At 35.8% G+C, this 21,759-nt stretch overlaps 1 pseudogene; it reads right to left on the bottom strand.

Annotated features, from left to right (window-relative positions):
• Positions 1–21,759, bottom strand: part of LOC132307195 (phosphoinositide phospholipase C 4-like) — a 28,028-nt pseudogene that overhangs the window by 1,588 nt on the left and 4,681 nt on the right.

Genomic DNA, 21,759 nt, shown 5'->3' with positions numbered 1-21,759 from the left:
CTTGATAAAACAACTAATTGTTGTTTGCTTGTTGACCATGAGATCATTCCAGAACCAAGACTAAGACCAAAACTAGAAGTACTTTTACGATCATCTACACAACTAGCCCAATCACTATCAGTATAAGACACCAATTTGAAATCATTAACATGGTGGTACTGTTGGGATTTATATGCCCTGGCATAGCAAATTCCTATCTGGATTGTATTGACATATGTTCCTGACATATCTGAAATATTTATGATTTATATAATTGGTGAATTCAATGTATTATGTTTCAATTCACTATGAAATTGATAGTGTCCAGTTAATTACAAGAAATATTTATATATATGTATGTGATGACAATCAATGCATGATATATAAATAGTAATTATAAATTGTTCATAGTCGGTAATTATGGATGGACTCATAATTAATTAAGACTTGAACTGGATCCGCGTTAGGTTGAGATATATTGCGAGAGCCGTCGTATGCAATTACTCCCTATCACCGTCATGGCATTTGACTCTTAAGCATGAAAAAAGTATAGACTCTTTTATTAATTAATAATTACTTTGATTTGTTCGGCGGATTCTTCGGGATCCTTAGACCGACACTTTGGGTAGTTATGTAATTAATAGTTAGAGGGTTATATTTTCAATATTTGCATCATTGCTACTTGTATTTATTTTGTATTGATTATGGTTGATCACAAAGTCTGGAGCCACTAAACATGTTTGCAATTTATTGTAAGGATTTCAGGAATCCAGAAGCCTTGATGATATGGGTATATATTTATCTTTTGACCTGATGCCAAGGTTGTAACTAAGTCAGTGGGAGTATTACATCTGAAATTAGAGAGTATGAGGATATTAGTATTAGAGAACTATCTTTATGCACAGAAGTGAAACGCAATCTCATTCTTATTTCACTTTTGGCTTATAAAAACTAGATCGTTATTTTGTAAAACTGGTTTTATAAAATTGAATAGATATGTGATTGCTTCTGGTGTATTGAAAGATGGTTAATATACTATAATCACAAGCTCTTAAGATTTGCAGGATGTAGAAACTAATGTTGCATCTTCTAGATTGAATGTTAAGAGAAAATTTGTTATTCCTGACTCATTGTATTTTTGGTGTCTATTTTTGGGTTGTAATCAATCAAAATGAGATTTAAAGATTGGTTAAAGAAGGTTTATTACCTAGTGAGGCAGAGGAGCCTAAACCAAACTTGTGAATCTTGTTTTGAAGGATAGATAACTCTAAGGGCTTAATCAGCCAAATGAAATAGACATAAAGAACAATTGGAGTCGGTACACACGTACACGTGTAGTCTTATGAACATCCAATCAAGATTACTCACGTTTTGGATAAATTTACCTGTTGCGACACAAGTCTTATACTTTTGGTATATTCTGAGAGGGTCAAGACTGATGTGGAGCTCAGATTAGGTAAACTTATCAAGACACTTTCGATCTGATCGAGTATTTGAGTATTTCTTGGGATAGTGCAAAGACTATATGGTCAATGAGGGTGTTGTGTACCAGTTTTCCGCAATTGACGCTAAATTAATTTAGGTGTCAAATAGGAATAACAGAATTCCACTTAACATGGTTAGATCTATGATCAGTAATGCCACATTATCTCTTTCATTTAAGAGTTTAGCGTTAATGACATCGATGCGCATTATGAACTGCATTCCATCTTAGTCTGTCTCAACGATACCGTTGAGCTGTGTTTTTGACTAAATATTAGTTTGAATCATATGCACATATGGGGTAGTCTTGCACATGTGCGCTTGATATGGACAAGTAAGTTGGAAGCAGATCATAGGCATGCTAGATTTGATAGCTACTCTAAATGTCACTAGGATGGATTATTTTATGATCTCAAAGATAAAAGTTGATTGTTTTTACTCACTGTTTATCTATAGGAGAATCATATTATGAATCACATACCTAGTAGCATAATGTTAGAGAATTTGGTATGAGTACCAGGTGTACCACATGTGAACACACTTATTATAGAGATTGAGAATAATATATGAATTCCCTATTGATGCGTTAGCATCATCTACTACACAGATTCTTGCATCGGTACATTGATGTAGTGGGAGGATTGTCATCCAATTCGACAGAATCATGTTTTTAGGTGAGACCATTATGGACATCCCTGTTAAACATGAGTTGGACCCAGTAAGCTACACGGAAACGTGAACTGATGTGGATACAGATCGTTTTGGTGAGTTACTATGAAATCAGAGTTGGAATCTATGTATTCTAATAAATTCTGGGATCTTGTAGAACTTTCTAGTAGGGTGATTCCTATGGAAGGCAAGTTAATCTACAAAAAGATACCAGAAGATTTCTTAGTGAATAAATCATGAGTATACAAGGGAATGTTATTATTTTTCTTAATTCTATATATTGATGACATCCTACTCATTTATAATGACGTGGAAGTTTTGTCATCAATTATAAGGTAGTTGTTCAATTACTTTTAAATGAAGGATTTTCAAGATGTAAGCTATATTCCTAGGATCAAGCTTTTGCAAGATCAGGTTAAAAGGAAAATAGGCTTATCTTAATAATCCTACATTGATAAAGTTTTGACCAGGTTTGGTATGCATAACTCAAAGAATGAGTTCTTGCTTTATTGATATGGATCGCTCTCTCTAGTAAGTAGTTTTTCAAGACTAGCAGAGGAGATTGAGCAAATGAGACTGGAACAATATGTTTCGGCATATGAGAGTCTCATATATGCCATGGTCTATACCAAACAGGACATCCGCTACATGGTAGGGATAGTCAGTAGAGATCAGTCCAATACTGGACTTGACAACTGGTCTATTGTGAAAAATATCATTAAGTACCTAAGGAGAATCAATGATATCATACCCATTTATGGATGTGATGATATGGTCCTAGTCAGGTATGCTAGTTCTGATTTTCAATCAGAAGTAGATACTATGAGGTTCATGACTTAGTGTATGTTCACTTAATGGAAGGGAAATCAGTTGGTAGATTGTCAAACAGATTTCAACTGTTGACTCAAACCTGCAGGTGGAACATATTGCAGCCTTAAAGGTGGCAATATAAGCCTATTGGTTTGATCTCACTGATTTAGAGGTTGTGGAGCATACTAGCCTGCCTATCGAGCTATATTGTGACAATAGTGCAGAAGTAGTCCAAACCAATGACACAAGGTTCCATAGAGGAACAAGATACACTGAGAGGAAGTATCATGTTCGACATGATATTGTCCGGCAAGAAAATGCACTTGTAGTTAAAACATTGCATTGGAACACAACTTTGTTGATCCATTATCAAAGGTGTGATTGATCAATAATTTTGATCATCATCTGGATAACATTGAAGTTAGGTGCAATTTGAATTGGCTATGAGGGCAAGTGGGAGCTGTTGGGATTTATATGCCCTGGCATAGCAAATTCCTATCTGGATTGTATTGACATATGTTCCTAACATATCTGAAATATTTATGATTTATATAATTGGTGAATTCAATGTATTATGTTTCAATTCATTATGAAATTGATAGTGTCCAGTTAATTACAAGAAATATTTATATATATGTATGTGATGACAATCAATGCATGATATATAAATAGTAATTATAAATTGTTCATAGTCGGTAATTATGGATGGACTCATAATTAATTAAGACTTGAACTGGATCCGCGTTAGGTTGAGATATATTGCGAGAGCCGTCGTATGCAATTACTCCCTATCACCGTCATGGCATTTGACTCTTAAGCATGAAAAAAGTATAGACTCTTTTATTAATTAATAATTACTTTGATTTGTTCGGCGGATTCTTCGGGATCCTTAGACCGACACTTTGGGTAGTTATGTAATTAATAGTTAGAGGGTTATATTTTCAATATTTGCATCATTGCTACTTGTATTTATTTTGTATTGATTATGGTTGATCACAAAGTAAATTCGAAGGCCTTCGTGTGTTTTTAGACAAAATGATTTATTATATATTTATTTATTTAAATTATTATTTTTGTCAAACAAATGTTTTATTGTGATCGAGCCAGAAATAATCAAAGGTACCAAAATAAATATATTAATTAAGTAGTCGGATTGATGGCTATATTTATCCGATAACTAATTATGCATAGAGGGGTCAAAGTGCAATATTGACTTAGAGGTTATTTATTATTTAATTGGAGTTCAATTAATTTCTTTTAGTGGAGTAGAAATTAATTTATGAATTAATTGAATTGGGTCCATGGACCGGGCCAATTATTAATTCATTGTAGCCAATAAAATAATAGGCCCAATGGATTCTCACTCATAGCCCAACTTGATATTGGAATCATATTAGATTTGAGACATATGAATTAGAGATGGAGAAGGATTTGTTGTTTCCTTTTCTTTATTTTTATGTTGCCTATAAATATACATGGTCTATGTATATTTTAGGTGGTGATTTTTATGAGAAGGAAAAAGGAATAAATTTTCTCTCTCTAGAAAATTAGGGTTTATGTTCTCATCTAATGGAGGCTCCCACAAGCCTAGTTTTCCAAGGTCATTCAAGGAGGCTTATGGGTGATTCCTAAAGGCAAGACCATTACCAAGAAGATGGAGATCCATGGAAAAGATGTCTAGCAAAAGGGATCTACAATAAGTGAGAACATTCACTTTAGAGGAAAGTTTTAAAGGTTTACTCAGACCTTTGATGTAAGTATTCAATCCATTAATTGAATGATACATCATATTTTTATTTTTGCATAAAACTTGTCTCTATGTGATGAATCAAGATCTATGAATCAAAATCCCTCGAAAAGTTTTTAAAACTAGCACGTTTCCCAACAGGTACCTGATTCCAAATTTGAGAGTGCCACGGATGTATCTTAGGACCCTTTTTGCTGCACCAAAATGGTTCTTACTTGGATTTTGCATGAACCTTGAAAGTAGACTAACTGGAAACATGATATATGGCCTTGAGTGGGTGAGATAAATTAGTCCTCCCACCAAGCTTCGAAATTCTTTTGGATCTGTTCTGACAACCCCATCATCCGGTAGAAACTTCTCATTAGCATTCATAGGAGTGTTCACTGGATTAAAATTTGACATATTAAACTTATTCAACAAATCACGAGCGTACTTTTCTTGGCACATAAAAATTCCATTGGAGTCTTGAATAATTTCCATACCCAAGAAATAGTGCAAAAGGCCCAAATCTGTCATCTCAAATTTTGACATCATATTTTCCTTAAAATCATCAATCAAATGTGGACAATTTCCAGTGAATATCATGTCAACAACATAGAGACAAACTATGAGAAATTTATCGATACCTTGGGTTTTCACATACAATGTGGGCTCACTTGGACTTTTCTTGAAGTCATGCTCCAGAAAATACTTATCAATTTTCCCATACCACGCTCTTAGTGCTTGCTTGAGTCCGTAAAGTGCTTTCTTCAGTTTGTAGACTTTGTTTTCCATTCCTTTGACTTCAAATCCTTGAGGCTGCTCAACATACACCTCTTTTTCTAGCTCTCCATTAAGAAAAGCTGATTTAACATCAAATTGATAAACTCTCCACCTCTTTTGAGCTGCTAATGCTAGCACTGTTCTAATGGTGTCAATTCTTGCAACTAGAGAAAATGTTTAGAAGTAATCAATTCCAGGAACTTTAGCATATCCTTTCGCAACCAATCGAGCTTTGTGTCTTTGGAGAGAGCCGTCAGAATTGTATTTGGATTTGTAAATCCACTTGAGACCAATTGCTTCTTTACCATTTGGCAAATCAACCAGCTTCCATGTTTTGTTTCTTTCAATAGCATCCATCTCCTCTTGCATGGCAGCAATCTATTTAGTTTCTGTCACAGCATCTTCAAAGAAAATAGGCTCAAATGCAGCATATAAGAAATCACAAGATTCATAAATTTCAGCAAGGCTTCTAAACTTCCTTGGGGGAGAGTCATACATTTCTTCATCTATTGGTGTTGATTCAAGTGACTCTACCTCTTTAGAACTTGCATCACTACTCCAAATCCATGAATCATTTTCATTAAAGACAACATCACAACTGACCAACAATTCGTTTTTGTCAAGGTGATAAAGTCTATATCCCCTTGTTTCATTGTTATACCCAACAAAAATGCATTTTTTGTTTTTATCATCTAACTTTCCTCTTTTTTCAGTTGGAATAGGAGAATAAGCTATGGAACCAAACACTTTTAGATGACTTGCAGTTGGATTTCTCCCATGCCATGCTTCGTAAGGAGTTTTTCCTTCAACTGCTTTTGTAAGAAATAGATTAAGTAGATACACTATAGTAGAAACAGCTTCAGCTCAAAAAAATTTGGGTAGATTTTTTTCCTTCAGCATGCATCTTGCCGCTTCAACTATACTTCGATTTTTCCGCTTTGTAACTCCATTCTGTTGTGGAGTAAAACTTGCTGTAAGTTCTCTGTGAATCCTTGCATTTTTGCACTTCATGAAAAAATCATTGGATGTGAATTCACCACCAAGATCAGTGCGTAAGGTTTTCAAGAGGTAACCACTTTGCTTTTCCACAAAAGCTTTGAATTCCAAGAATGTTGAGAGTGTTTCAGATTTCGGTTTTAGAAAATAAACCCAAGTCATTCGCGAATAATCGTCAACAAAAATCAGAATATACTTACTTCCTCCAAAGGATAGTGTACGCATAGGACCACATATATCTGCATGGACAAGCCTCAAAGGTTCACGTGCTTTCCAGGATTTTCCTACCTGAAAAGGATTACGGTGTTGCTTACCAAAAACACAAGCTTCACATATTTCTTCATTTTTGTGCAGTAGGGGCAATCCATTCACCATTGACTTTCTGTGTAATAAACTTAAACCACCATAATTTAAATGTCCAAACCTTTTGTGACATAACCTTGACTCATCACTTGGGCTAGCATTGAACACATTAAAGGAGAGCTCAGAGAATTGAAGAGGAAACATTTTATTCTCTGTCATGTTCACAGATTGCAATAATTCCTTATTACTCTTATTATAAATCATGCATTTGTCATCTTCAAAGATAGCAAAATATCCCTTTTTTATTAATTGACCCAAACTTATTAAATTTTGAGCCAAACTCGGTACACAAAGAACCTCATGAATAAGTTTCTTACCAGATTTTGTATCTATTGCAATAATTCCTTTACCTCAGCTTGTACTGGCCTATCATCTCCCATGCGTACCTGAGATCTCACAGATTCATCAATGTCGATAAAAATAGATTTAACACCAGACATGTGATTACTACAACCACTATCTAGATACCAAACATTCTTAAAAGTGGTAGTAAGACAAGATAGAAACAAACTTTCTTCATTAGTGTTTCCTTCATCATCTTTTTCCTCATGAAAATTCACTTGATTTTTTGGATTATGCCAACACTCTTTTTCCTTATGTCCATATTTTTCGCAAATGGAGCATTGAGGAATATTGGAATCCTTATTTTTGTACCAGCAATTTCTTTCAATATGGCTTTTCTTTTTACAATTATGACATACATGAATATCACCATTACCTCTATTAGAATGCTTGTCACCATTACCTCTGTTGTAGCTTTCTGTTTCTCATAGAACTGGTTTTTTCTTTTCTCTGAAAAACCATGCTGATTGTTTCCTCTTCCATTATGCTTCCTTCCAGCTGAATGGAAAGACGCACCTCCATTTGAAGCTTTCTTAAGGTTGATCTTTGACTGAAAAACTTGTTCCACTTTGTTCTTAGAGGACCTGTTCAGCCTTTCCTCATGCATTTTCAATGAACCAATTAATTGAGTTAAAATCTTTTGACTCTTCAATTGCAGCAACAACACTATTAAATTTGGGGGTTAGACTTCTCAAAACCTTTTCAACTACCTTTTGATTAATTAAGTTCTCGCCTAGAGCCTTTGCTTGATTTACAACTGAAGCAACTCTAGTAAGATACTTATCTATTGAGTCAGAACTTTTCATCACCAAGGTTTCAAATTCACGACGAAGATTTTGTAATCTTAAAGTAATTACTTGACTTGATCCTGTATTCTTTTTGAAGTAACTCCCATGCTTCTTTAGATGATGTCGCTCCCATTATTCTTGAAAAGAGAGTTTCATCCAGTGCTTGCTGAATATATGAAAGAGCCTTAGCATCCTTTTTCTTGTTTTCTTTCATCTCATTTCTTTGGGCAGCAGTGATTCTTCCTTTTTCATTTTCATACACTGTATAACCATTCTCAACTAATTCCCATTAGTTAAGAGAGATAAACAATGTTTTCATTTTAATACACCAGAATTGATAATTATCACCTTTTAAAATGAGAAACATTGGTTGAGAGATGTTGAGAGAATTACCTGATGCGGCCATTTTCACCTTACCTTAGCCTTGTTCACTTGAATCCTAATTGAACGTGACAAGCTCTGATACCACTCTGATAGACTTTTGGCTATTTGAATAATTAACTCACAGAAAGATAGAAAAAACAGAGGACAAAGAACAATAGTTAGGTAGGCAGAATTGAGTTTTTATTAACTCTCTCTACATTGAAATATGAATACAATGCTCCTTTAAATAGACTCACAAGAGAGAAGAAATAGCTTACGGGATAAGATAGATCTTAACAACTTTATTTAAATTCAAAAAGTAAAACAGGATAAGAAATTTGACTAAGTCTGAATTATCTACCAACAAGTCAAGACTCAAGATATTAAGTTGATAAGTGGAATATAGGTTGATATTAAGTCAATGTCCCATATATCCATCCGTGCAATATGGCCTAAGCTTATTTTATTCAATTTCCCATGTTGATCAAATATATACACCGGCTATACAATCTAAACATGATTTATTTAGCTTACACAGAAAGTAATTAGTGTAATTGAGAAGGAAAGAATTTAGTGAAGTACTGCAGACTTACCCTGGTGTAGAAGTCAGGTGGGGAATACAAATCAAAATGAGTTGGTTTAAAATCCAAATGCCATCCATCCCCCATATATACTTTTACCTGTCACCACAAAAAGTTGTGTGAAGAGTAAATTATGGAAAATGTGGAGTTACATTTGCTTTAGTGGTCTGCTCTCACTTTAATGCTTCGTTTGGTTAGAGGGATGGAAAAATAGATAGAAGGGATAAGGGGAGGAATGGATGAGGCATCCCTAGAGAAGTAAAAGTATCTCTCTCACTTTTTGTTTGGTTGAATAGAATGGATAGTAGAAATGATGGATGGGGTGACACATTTTTTTTTTGTTTGGTTGGAAGAAGGAAAATAGGGTTTTTATATTCTTTTTATTAATATGCCCTCAGTATTTAAAAATTTTATATCTATTCCAAATTTTTAGGAAGGTTAGAAATGGAAATTTGATATTTATGTTAGTTATTATTTATTTCTCTCTCCTCTTTCTCTCAATTTTGGGCGGATAGAGAAATACAAATGAAAGAGGGATGAAGCATCCCTCCTTGCTTCCTCCCGCTTTTTCCTTCCCTCCAACCAAACCCGAAAAAGTTAAGTCATCCCCCCTTTCATCATTCCTTCCCTCTAACCAAACGTAGCATTAAAGTTTTCTTCAATGACTCCTAATTGTGCGGACCCATGCTCATAAAAAAATCAGGTTTTTTAAGTAACCACATCCCCCGTTGGATCTAAACATGCCATGCATCAACCAGAGTGGCCTACCATATCCCTGCCAATTAGTTGAGCTATATGAATTGACTTGTTTGATTACATAATAGCCTTTATATAAGCAAAACATTACCAAACTCTAAAAACCCTAAAATAATAAAAGTACTGAAATACCTCCCCCACCCCTAAAAAACAAAAAAAGAAAAAGTGCAGGTCATGTGTGCCAATCATACCTCGTTGTCCATCATACTTTATCTAGGGCCATAAGTTAAGTTAAACAATATAATATTTATATTTACTAGCTTAACCCTTGTTAATGTTGATTGTTGAGCTTCCACTATCCTAGTAGGCTATAGCCTAGTGCAATGATAAAAGAGCATATTGATAAGTGAACAATTTTAAGAAGAACCACTTTCTGCAAAATGCAAAAATAGGTATCCCTAGTCCTCTCCCAACACCCCATTAAAATGGTAACAATACAAAAAAAAATTCCCTGCCTCCTTCACGTGCTAAACCCGATATCTCCTCATTTTATCACTAATATTTGCGAGTTCAATTATTTCAGGAATGAATAATGGTAGGAAGACCAAAGAATTAATTCCAATTAAGCATTGAATTTAACATGTTTTTATCAACTTCATTTACTTAAATAGTTTTTAAAAAATAATTGCTTAACAAATAACAAGTATATTCTTAATGTTTATCTTTTACTTTCTCCCTCTAAGTTTCTATCGCTTCACTTCTTTCACTGAAATTCTATTCATTTTCTCTTTTACGAATTTGGGTTCTGAATTTCTTTCATAATTCTGTGCAATCCTTTTTTTCCTTCTCCCTTTAAAAATTAACGCATCTCTTTCCCTCTGTGAAATCCTCTCTCAGATTTGATAAGAATATCTATCTTCTCTGTCTCTTTGTTCTTCCTATCACCGCCACCATCCAATTGTTTAATATCTCAAATACCTTCAAATTTGTTCCTACTCTACCATGGCCACCATCTTGACCAATAACCATCATCATCTCTCTTCCACACATAAACCCAAATCTCTAACTTCATCAAAATTAGCCTATTCATCTGTCACAATGGCTTATTAACTTGGTCTTCTTAACCGTTAAAAAAAAAAACTTGGCCTTCTTCAAAGAAACAAAACAATAGAAAAAGAATAAGGAGATGAAAGATTTATAGATCTAATAAAATCTTATGAACTGATATATGGAGACAATAAAAGACAGAGGAGAGATTATTTTGAGAATGAGATTGATAAATTTTAGAAAGAGAAAATAAAGGGTGTGAAATAAATATAAGGATAAAAATGAAAAAAAAAAAGATGTTAGAATGTAAACAATAGAAACTGATGTGGCCAACCACGTCAAATTCGTGTTAATTCAGAGATTCCTTTTCAATTTTCCAATCATTACTGGGAATGGAATATAATCGTTTTTAATTCTATCCTTTCTTGTCTTATATAAATCCATTTTGACATAAACAATTTAACCAATCTCATTTTATGAATATGTTGTAATCTAACCACCCAACATTAATTTTATACCTAAACAATAGTTCATCTAACAACTGCTTTGTAGGATGTACCTTCTATTTTTTATAAGTTTACCTTAATCATACAACACACAAGAAGAATCCTCCATTTAATATATAAAATTTTAATTCTAGTAGCATCATCACCAATCCCTCCCTCTGTGAATAATTGAGTCTATTTGTCCAGCGAGCTCCACTATTTTGTACAAATTCCTAGTTTGCAAAATTACATTCCGTATATTTTCAATTTTAGTCATTTTAATTCCCCATCTAAAATTTTGAGTATCATTTTGAATCTAACACTCCTTTTTTTATAAAAAAAAAATAAAAAAAAAATAAAATAAAACGATATCACCAGTCATAGCATACGGAATAGAACCTAATCTCACATGTATTAAATTAATTTATTCATAATCTAGATGAAAAGACATGAGCTTAACGTTCACCCTAGTATAAAAAAATATAGTAACTAGATATTCACTTCTTTCTACTGTAGTTGTTCTGATTAAATTTATTTTCTTCCTTAAAAAAAAGGAATAGGAAAAAGAAAGAAAGAAAAAAAAAAAAAAAAGTTCACTCGAATAACTAATTGAAAGATGAGAGATTTTATGGAACCCCGCCTCAGTATACAATACAAACTTTTTTTATGATCCAGTTCAAATGTTTCCCAGGAGTTTTAAATTTATTTCTTATGGTGGATTGACCCACTTCTATAACCTGAAACTAATAAATGACAAGATAACCTTATCCAAAAAGAAGAATTACATTTAACACGGGTTTTTATCATTTATTATTATTATTTGTTTATCATTTTGTTTCAATTAGTACTTTTAAAGCAAATTCAACAACCAGCCAGCACATTTAGCTTACCAAGAAAATGAGAAAATTTATTCTATAATGGATATCCTTAGTGGCTCATAAACATTAAAACTTGGGAAGTGTAGGGTAATCTACTTTTGAAAAAGTGAAGATCCTCTCAAAAGAAAATGCATTGCAGGCCAATGGTGAAGTACTTTTTGCATAGTTTTGGCATATGGTGAAGTGGCATAAAACTTTATAAACACAAAATAATAATAATAATAATAATAATAAAGCAACAAGAAAAAGAAGTTTGATATGGAAAATGTTAAAGCCCCTAGGGGTTTGGTCCAGCGGTAAGAAGAGGACCCTGGTTCTAACATGTTTAGGGTTGACTCCCCAACGCTCTATTATATACTTTAATTTAATGGTGCTGTCGTTGTGGGGCCGGTTGTCGCACCTTCGGTTTGTAACTTGGGGTGGGTCCAAAGGGCCCTACCCAAGAGAGTTCCGAGTTCCCAAAAAAAAAAAAAAATTTAAAATTAAAATTACGTTGCATGTTGGGAAATTGTGAAGAACCAAACCTGCATATTAAAAGCAATCATTTGAGCTCCGTGCATCCAACCAATTAGTGGCTTGTAATTCGTGGAGTCAAATCGAGTACCTTTGTGGTATATGTTGTTGGTTTCCTTGATGGAGTCGCCACAACCAACAAAGCTTGAAAGTTGTGTGTGAATTTAGGAGGTGGCCAAGTTTTACATTTATAGAAAGCCACAACGACCTTTCTCTATATAAAATATAGATAGGGCGAGTAGGGATCGTCCCAAGGGATTAGATGATGTATCGAATTGTGAAACTATGATAATTAGGGTTAGCAGGTCGAATGATCACACAATTGTTGATTGATTGGTTGATTATACTAAATGAGCTAAACTATAATAAAGTAATGCAATAAGATAAAGAGTAAGTAAGAAGGAAAGGTCTTGGGGTGTAGAGATCACCACCAAACAATACTATTCCAAACTATAATCAAGTGACTAATGAGGGAAATGAATGTGTTGTAACAATGTTGTGTGTGTAAAAGACATTCAATTAGTAAGGGTGACTCAACAAGTGCAAATTGTCTAAATCAACATGTGTGAGGCCACAATACATCTATTGGTAGAGGAATATATTGTCTAAATATCATGTGAAAATAACAAAATAACAATTCAAGTCATTGAACCTTTCATTAAGCTCATAGTCCAAGCAATCCATAAGGATGACTTAGTTAAACATGCATTATCTAAACATTATGTGAGAGGTACAAAATATCTATTGGGAGAGGAATAAATTGTCTAAACACATGTGAAAGATACAACATATCATAACTAGTCATTAATCCTTCATTAAGCTCAAAATTCCATTACACCACAATATTAGAGCATATGCTTCTTGCATTCAAAAGCATGGAACATCAAAGAACAAGCATGAATTGTTTCCCCAACTAACACTACATTACTTAAAAGAAAAACACAATCCATCAAGGAATAAGTATGAACCATCTAGAGACATAACAAGAGCATTACATTAAGAACTTCATATTTTGGCAATCTCAAGATTAAAGGCATTAATACACATAGACATGCATCAATAACATTAAATCTAGAGGTGAGCATCTACTCTAGCATACATAGACATATAGATAGAGAAAATGATCATTTAGAAGCATTAATCCATAGAACTCAATGAATAATCAAGATCTTCATAAGTTCAAGAATCAAAATATGCATTACAACACAAATCCCTCAAAATTACACAAGATTAGGTAAAGAAAGCATGTTTGGGGCTAACTCTAGCCCTAAGAGGATGTCTAGCCACTCATGATGATAAAGCTCCAACCCTCAAGGGCTAAATCCATGGTGGAAATCTGCTCCTTGATGATGAAGGTCTCCTCCAAAGGTTGCTCTAGCTTCCTCCCTTCTTCCTCTCCAAGAATAGCCTCCAAGATGATTTTCAATGTGTGACAAGAGACTCTAGAGACCTCTCCAAAAAGTGTATCATATTCCTTATATAGGTAGGTCAAATACACCCTATGATGAGCTGTGGTCGTGCAAGGCATATTCTCCAATGATTGGATGAAGGACGGAATAAATGAGCTGGACTTTAGCTTTTTCTCGCTGGAGGAAGTTCGATCGATCGAACCTTAACTTGGATCGATCGAAGATGGGTTCGATCGATCGAACTGCATCTTGGATCGATCGAAGTGGTCTGACTCCTCCAGATAAGAACAAGGCTGAGATATTTCGAAGATATTTATGGGGAAAAGGATAAAAGTAGTTGGTAGGCGTACAGCTGTGGATAAGATCAATCATTTGAATAGGACAAAATAGGGTTCGATCGATCAAAGGTGATGTTCGATCGATCGAACTTGGAATTTCAGCAAAGGCCAAGGTTGGATCTATCGAGAAGTACTGTGATCGATCATAGATATTTGATCGATCAAACTCTAAGTTGGATCGATCGAACTTTTCAGCTGCACAACTTAATTCCTTTTTGCTCCTTTCTTTCTCCACTTTGCTCCCCCCTTTGGTTTATCTCAGGATTGCTTCAATTAAGCTCTTATTTGGCTGAGTTAGCTCAATTTTGCGATTAGTGCCTGAAAATATAAATAACACGTAATAAGTTTAAAACGGCAAAGTAAGATAGGTAAAGGTACTAGAATACTTAAGTTTAACGGGTTTAAATGCGCACTTTTCGGTGCTCATCACACCCCCAAACTTAAATATTGCTAGTCCCTAGCAATGAACTAAGAAGTAAAGGAATGAAATGAACAACTAAACAAGTATAAACTGGAAAGCAAGTAAAATGATAACACCATTTTCGTAGGGAACACGATTGCATTTAGCATATGCAACAAGCCTTTTAAACCCCTAGGTTACCCCTAGTGGACGAGTAAAGTCTCGTGAGGGTTTCCAGAAATGATACCCACAAACATTAAGCTCATTCTTTCAAAAGAGGCACCAATATTGCAAACAAGCATTGGGAGAAAACTATCTCAAGTATGCAATTTTTCAACCGTTTCTAAGCAATCTCCCAAAATTTCAATATCAAGCAAGCAAGTATGGTCCTCCACATATCAAGAAAATGATCATGAAAATCGAAACAAGTCTAGAATCCATGTGAGAGGTCCAGCATCAAGTGTGTTGCTATCTTAGTCAACTAGAGAAGTAATCACATCCTTACCCTCAAACTAGCACACAAATCTAGTACCGAGCATCAAGATAAGAGAGTGGACGTTTTATTAAAGCTTTATTGTTCTAGGTGCGCTTATTCTTTTCACTCAATTTTTTTTTATTATTTTATTTTATTTATTGAGGATCAAAGATGGAAGTATTGTGCAATGTGTTGATCTCTTAAGCTTTCTAGAAGATTCATGTAGCGAGCTTTAGGTCAATGACTCCCAAACCAGATGGCTTTAGGGCATTAGGTGTTAAGACACCCCTACGGACTTACAAACTCAAATCAACCAGGTTACAAATCAAGACAACAACCATCTAATCATTTCCTACTTCTCACCTTTTGGGAGAAGTCCTCACTTTTATTACTTTTGTAATTTTTTTTTTTTTTTTTAAATAATCAATTATTAACCTAGAGTTTGGGCCCTCCACCTTTCGGCGCGAGAAGTTCACTGCTTAATGAGGCAAGAATCCCGGCTACTCAATGAAAAGGGGTTGTTATCCACCTTTATCAAGAATGAAAGTTTTCAATGCATTACTAGCCCAATTGGGATATAACCAATTCAATAATCAACAAAGCATGTACCCCACAAATGAATGCTAGTGTGCACCGGTGCTAGTGTAGAATCCTAGAATGAATCTCAAAACAATCACAAATTCAGGATGATGTGGACCACAAATGCAAGCAAGATATCAATCTTTTGAAAAATTTATTCCTAAATAGCATCCGCAAGGCATGCAAGGAGTATTGGACTCTCAAGTCAAGCAATTTTTAAATTTTAAGCAATATAGTCCTCAAAAGATCAAAATCATAGCTAGAAATGGACCAAGTATAGAAATATCCCTCAAATACACAAGACATGCTCAAAATTTGAATTTTAAAGTAACACTGAAACATATACCAATACCCCCAAACTTAAACTGCACATTGTCCTCAATGTGTGAAGAGAACAAAGGAAAGAGTATACCAGTGCTTTAGACATGAATGATCGGGATAGAAGTATCCAAAGTGGGTGGCATGGCCCCCCCCAAACTTGGGATAAACCGTGGTCCTGAAAAGTTTGCACTCGGATAAACTCATTAGATAACAAAATAGGATAATCAGTGCACAGTGGACATGCAAGTGTAAAATGGGATAAAATAGAGAATAGAGAGAGAGGTGTAAGAGTGGTCCTAAAAAATTGGGCAGCACTCTCTCACTGAAGTCACTGTGGTGTACCTGATGGAGTCAAACATACAAATATGAGATACTAAGAGACATCCATAATCAAAAAGTAATATATAGAGAATATAAAGTGCAGGTACATCAATAAAATAATAAAGCCGACAGACCGGCCGCAAAGTATAATACAGCAACAGTGACAGTATAATACAGATCCAGAATAAAAGAAATGAAAGCATAGAACAACTGGAAGTGGAGTCTCAGGAGGCCTGATCGTGAAGATCTGCAGTGGCTGGAGGTGCAGGGAATCGGCTGGAGAGATTGGCAAAGCAAGCCATGACATTCGCCCTGAAAGAGGTGAACTCAGCTCGGTGGGCAGTGATGTCGGCTCGCATGGCTGCTACGGCATTTTAAAATCCTCAAATAGTTCGATCGATCGAATCCGAACTTGGATCGATCGAACTATTTGCTCTCCCAACTATATATATATATATATATATATATATATATATATTGTCAATGAATTTTGAAAAATCAAAGGAAATTAATTAATGAGATGCAAATTTCGATCGATTGAAGAAAGATTTTGATCGATCGAAGAGGATAAAGAATGTACAAGTTTAAGGGTTCAAGAGTTGACACGTGTTGGAACCTTGGATCGATCGAACTTGGAATTCGATCGATCGAAAATGAAAATTTTTGAAAAGTCCCGAGAGCATGCATTTTGGAATTTGGATGCAGGTCCAAAATTTTTCTAAGTGTTGGGACTCATGATCGATCGAACCACATGTTGGATCGATCGAAAGGTAGTTCGATCGATCGAAATGGTTTACGATCGATCGAACTTTTGAAAATTTGGAGATCCCGAGAGCATGCATTTTGGAATTTGGATGCAGGTCCAAAATTTTTCTAAGTGTTGGGTGCAAAATGAGAGCTGGATCGATCGAGTCCATAGTTGGATCGATCGAACCAAAGTTCGATCGATCGAACCAAAACTTGGATCGATCGAAATTATGCCTAAATGCTCAAAATGACTTGAATGCTCATGCAATCCCTTACTCAGTTCCTTCCAATATATATGAACCACAAAAACAGTATCTAGACTTCGCAATAATCAAAATGCAAAATAGAAATGAGGGAGGAATAGGGTTTTGACATCCTACGAATTTTGGTGCTAGTCTTTAACGTCTCTAGCAAGACCCTAGGGTTCTTTTAACCCGGATCAAAGATCTTGCAATGCATCCCCTCCTTTTTGGGGTGAGAAATGTTTTGAGTTCCACCCAACAAATGGTTCTTGGAAGAATTTGTTGGATTTAACTCAAAAGATGTTTTTAAGTTCTTATCAAAATCTTTATCAATATGTTCATACACCGGGTCAATAAGATTTGCAGCCTCTAAATGTCTTTGAAAGACTTGACCCTCTATGTATGGTTTCAATCTTTGCCCATTCACCTTAAAGATGTTCCCCTTCTTCAAGTCTTGTATCTCTATCGCTCCATGCGGTGCAACCGAGATAATTTTATAGGGACCTTCCCACTTGGTTCTCAATTTGCCGGGAAAAAGTTTTAACTTAGAGTTGAAAAGCCAAGCTTTTTGACCGGGTTCTAAGGACTTCTTCACAATATACTTATCATGGAAGGCTTTGGTTCTTTCTTTGTAGAGCTTGGCATTATCATAAACATTATGCCTTAGCTCTTCCAATTCACTCAATTGAAGTAGCCTATTCTCTCCGGCTTTGGCTAGGTCAAAATTGAGCTTTTTAACTGCCCAAAAGGCTTTGTGTTCTAGCTCAACTGGAAGGTGGCAAGGTTTCCCATAAACAATTCTATTAGGGGACATGCCAATGGGAGTCTTATATGCCGTCCGGTAAGCCCACAAAGCATCATTTAGCTTTCTTGACCAATCTTTCCGGGTGGTGTTAACCGTTTTCTCAAGGATATGCTTAATTTCTCGGTTAGACACTTCAACTTGTCCACTTGTTTGAGGATGGTAGGGAGTGGCTACTTTGTGAGTGACGGAGTACTTAAGAAATAATTGCCTCAAGAATTGATTGCAAAAATGCTTTCCTCCATCACTTATCATAGCCCTTGGCATACCAAAACGAGCAAAGATATTGGATTTAATGAATTGAATGACCACGGAGTGATCATTCATTTTGGTAGCACAAGCCTCAACCCACTTAGAAACATAATCAACGGCAAGAAGAATGTATTGATAACCATATGACATAAGAAATGGACCCATGAAATCAATGCCCCAAATATCAAAATTTTCAACAACCAATATATTGTTTAATGGCATCATATCTCTTTTAGACATTGTTCCCATCTTTTGACACCTCTCACACGACTTGCAAAAGTTGTAGGCATCTCTATGAATAGTGGGCCAAAAGAGCCCACTTTGAAGAACCTTTAGGGCGATCTTCTTTGCACTAAAATGTCCACCACATGCAAGTGTGTGGCAAAACACTAGGACACTTGGGATTTCACTCTCCGGAATGCATCTTCTCATAATTTGATCGGGACAATAGCGGTATAAAATAGGGTCTTCCCAATAGTAATTCCGGATGTTGGCAAAGAAACGATTTTTGTCGTTCTTTGACCAAGAGGTTGGAAGCTTGCCTATTGCCAAGTAATTCACAATATCAGCGAACCAAGGCATTATTCCATTTGAGACTTGAAAAAGTTGTTCATCCGGGAAAGAATCATGAATTGGAGGACTAGGGAAAGGCTCTATTTGTAATCTGGAAAGATGATCAGCAACCACATTTTCGGTGCCCTTTTTGTCCTTGATTTCAAAATCGAATTCCTGAAGGAGTAAAATCTATCTAATCAATCTAGGTTTTGTTTCCCTCTTTGTTAAAAGATGTCTCAATGCAGCATGATCAGAGTAAACAACAACTTTAGATCCTAGCAAATAAGAGCGGAACTTATCAAGAGCATATACTATAGCAAGTAATTCCTTCTCGATAGTGGAGTAATTCAATTGAGCTCCTGAGAAGGTTTTGCTTGCATAGTATATGGCACAAGGGAGCTTACCTACTCGTTGGCCCAAAACTGCCTCCATGGCATAGTCAGAAGCATCACACATAATTTCAAAGGGCAAAGACCAATTAGGAGGTTGCATGATAGGAGCAGATGACAATGAAGTGCGCAATTTATGAAAGGCGTTTAGGCATGCTTGATCAAAGACGAAAGGAGTATCATTGGCAAGAAGATTGCACAAAGGTCTAGCGATTTTGCTAAAGTCCTTGATGAAGCGGCGATAGAAGCCGGCATGACATAGAAAAGAGCGAATTTCCCTCACCGTTGAAGGTGGGGGTAGTTCAGAGATGAGTTCAACTTTCGCCTTATCTACCTCAATTCCTCTTCTAGATATGACGTGACCCAAAATAATTCCCTCTTGAACCATGAAATGGCTCTTTTCCCAACTAAGAACAAGGTTTGTTTCACGACATCTTTTAAGCACTAAGTCTAAATTTTTGAGGCAAGCATCAAAGGAAGACCCAAAAACAGAAAAATCATCCATGAAGACCTCAAGATACTCTTCCACCATATCCGAAAAGATAGACATCATACACCTTTGGAATGTAGCAGGAGCATTGTACAAACCAAAAGGCATCCGTCTATAAACAAATGTGCCAAATGGACATGTAAAAGTAGTTTTCTCTTGGTCTAATGGGTCAAGGGCCACTTGGTTGTAACCGAAATATCCATCTAGGAAGCAATAGTATTGTTGCCCCGCCAATCTCTCTAAGATTTGATCAATGAAGGGTAAAGGGAAATGATCCTTTTTAGTGGCGGCATTCAATTTTCGGTAATCAATGCACACACGCCATGAGTTGGCGGTGCGCTTAGAGATTTCCTCACCTTTAGCATTTTCAACCACGGTAATTCCTGACTTTTTGGGAACTGCTTGTGTAGGACTCACCCATTTGCTATCGGAGATTGGATAGATGATTCCGGCATCCAAAAGCTTCACTACTTCTTTCTTAACTACCTCTTTCATGTTAGGATTCAATCTCCTTTGGGCATCCCTAAAGGGTTTTGTATCCTCTTCCATGAGTATACGATGCATACAAATGGAAGGATCAATTCCCTTAAGGTCCGCCACACTCCACCCTATAGCTTCTTTGTTTTCTTTAAGTACATTAAGTAGAGCATTTTCTTGGTCCTCATCTAGGCTTGAAGAGATGATAACCGGAAGAGTGTCGTGAGGACCTAGAAATGCATACTTAAGATTAGAAGGCAAAGTTTTTAGCTCAAGAGTTGGTGGAGATACCAAAGATGGAACCGGAGGAGTACTAGAAAGTGAAGGAAGAGGCTCAATTGGAGTTTTCCATGGTGGACAATTTAAACTTGCTACGGATTCCATTATATTGCTTACTTCATTGATTCAATTTTCATTATCAAACCCACAACTCTCATACATTTCAAGAAGACATGAGGCAAGAGGATCATCGGATAAAAGAGATGAGAGATCATCCTCAAGCGGTTGTTTCATGATCATTGTGGGAATTGATTCCTCAACAACCTCATCTAACACATCAATAACATAACACTCATCTTCATCTATGGGATGTCGACTTGCATTGAAAACATTGAGTTTGACCAACATGTTGCCAAAAGAAAGATCCATGATTCCGGACCTACAATTGATAGTGGCATTGGCGGTGGCAAGGAATGGTCTTCCCAAGATGATTGGGATTTGGGTAGTAGAATTAGCAACCGGTTCAGTGTCTAACACTACAAAATCAACCGGAAAGTAGAATTTATCTACTTTGACAAGGATGTCCTCAACCATACCCCTAGGTGTTTTGACGGATCTATCGGCCATTTGAAGCACCACTGAGGTTGGCTTTAACTCATTTAACCCCAATTGGACATACACAGAATAAGGAATCAGGTTAACACTTGAACCTAACTCAAGAAGAGCTCTACGGATCTCGTGATTTCCAATTACACATGAAATGGTTGGAGCACCGGGGTCTTTGCATTTGAGTGGAGTATTTTGTTGAAGAATGGAGCTCACTTGCTCCGTAATGAACACTTTCTTAGGACCTTGTCCTTTGTTCCTCCTCTTTTGTGTGCAAAGATCTTTCAAAAATTTGGCGTAAGGCGGTATTTGCCTAATTGCATCTAAGAGGGGAAGATTTATGTTCACTTGCTTGAAAACATCCATCATGTCAAGTATTTTCCCATCTTGCCTCTCTTGAGGTGAGGTTTCTCTCAAAGCATAAGGGAAATGAGCTTTTGGCTCATGACATTTTGGCACTTGAGAAGATGATGAAGATTGAGTATTCCGATTTGGAACATTCTCATTCAAAGAGATAGGTATAGAATTGGAATTTTGATGAGTGACAACATTTGGTTGCATCGATTCACTATCCTCCTTTGGCAACTCAACCTTATTGTCAACTTGCTTACCACTTCTCAAAGTAGTGATTGCTTG

Source organism: Cornus florida, unplaced genomic scaffold (genome assembly GCF_030987335.1).
Source record: "Cornus florida cultivar Cherokee Brave unplaced genomic scaffold, ASM3098733v1 CherokeeBrave_3.0.0_Hap2_Chr05, whole genome shotgun sequence".
NCBI classification, from domain to species: Eukaryota; Viridiplantae; Streptophyta; class Magnoliopsida; order Cornales; family Cornaceae; genus Cornus; species Cornus florida.
This window is presented reverse-complemented; position numbering and strand designations above follow the sequence as displayed.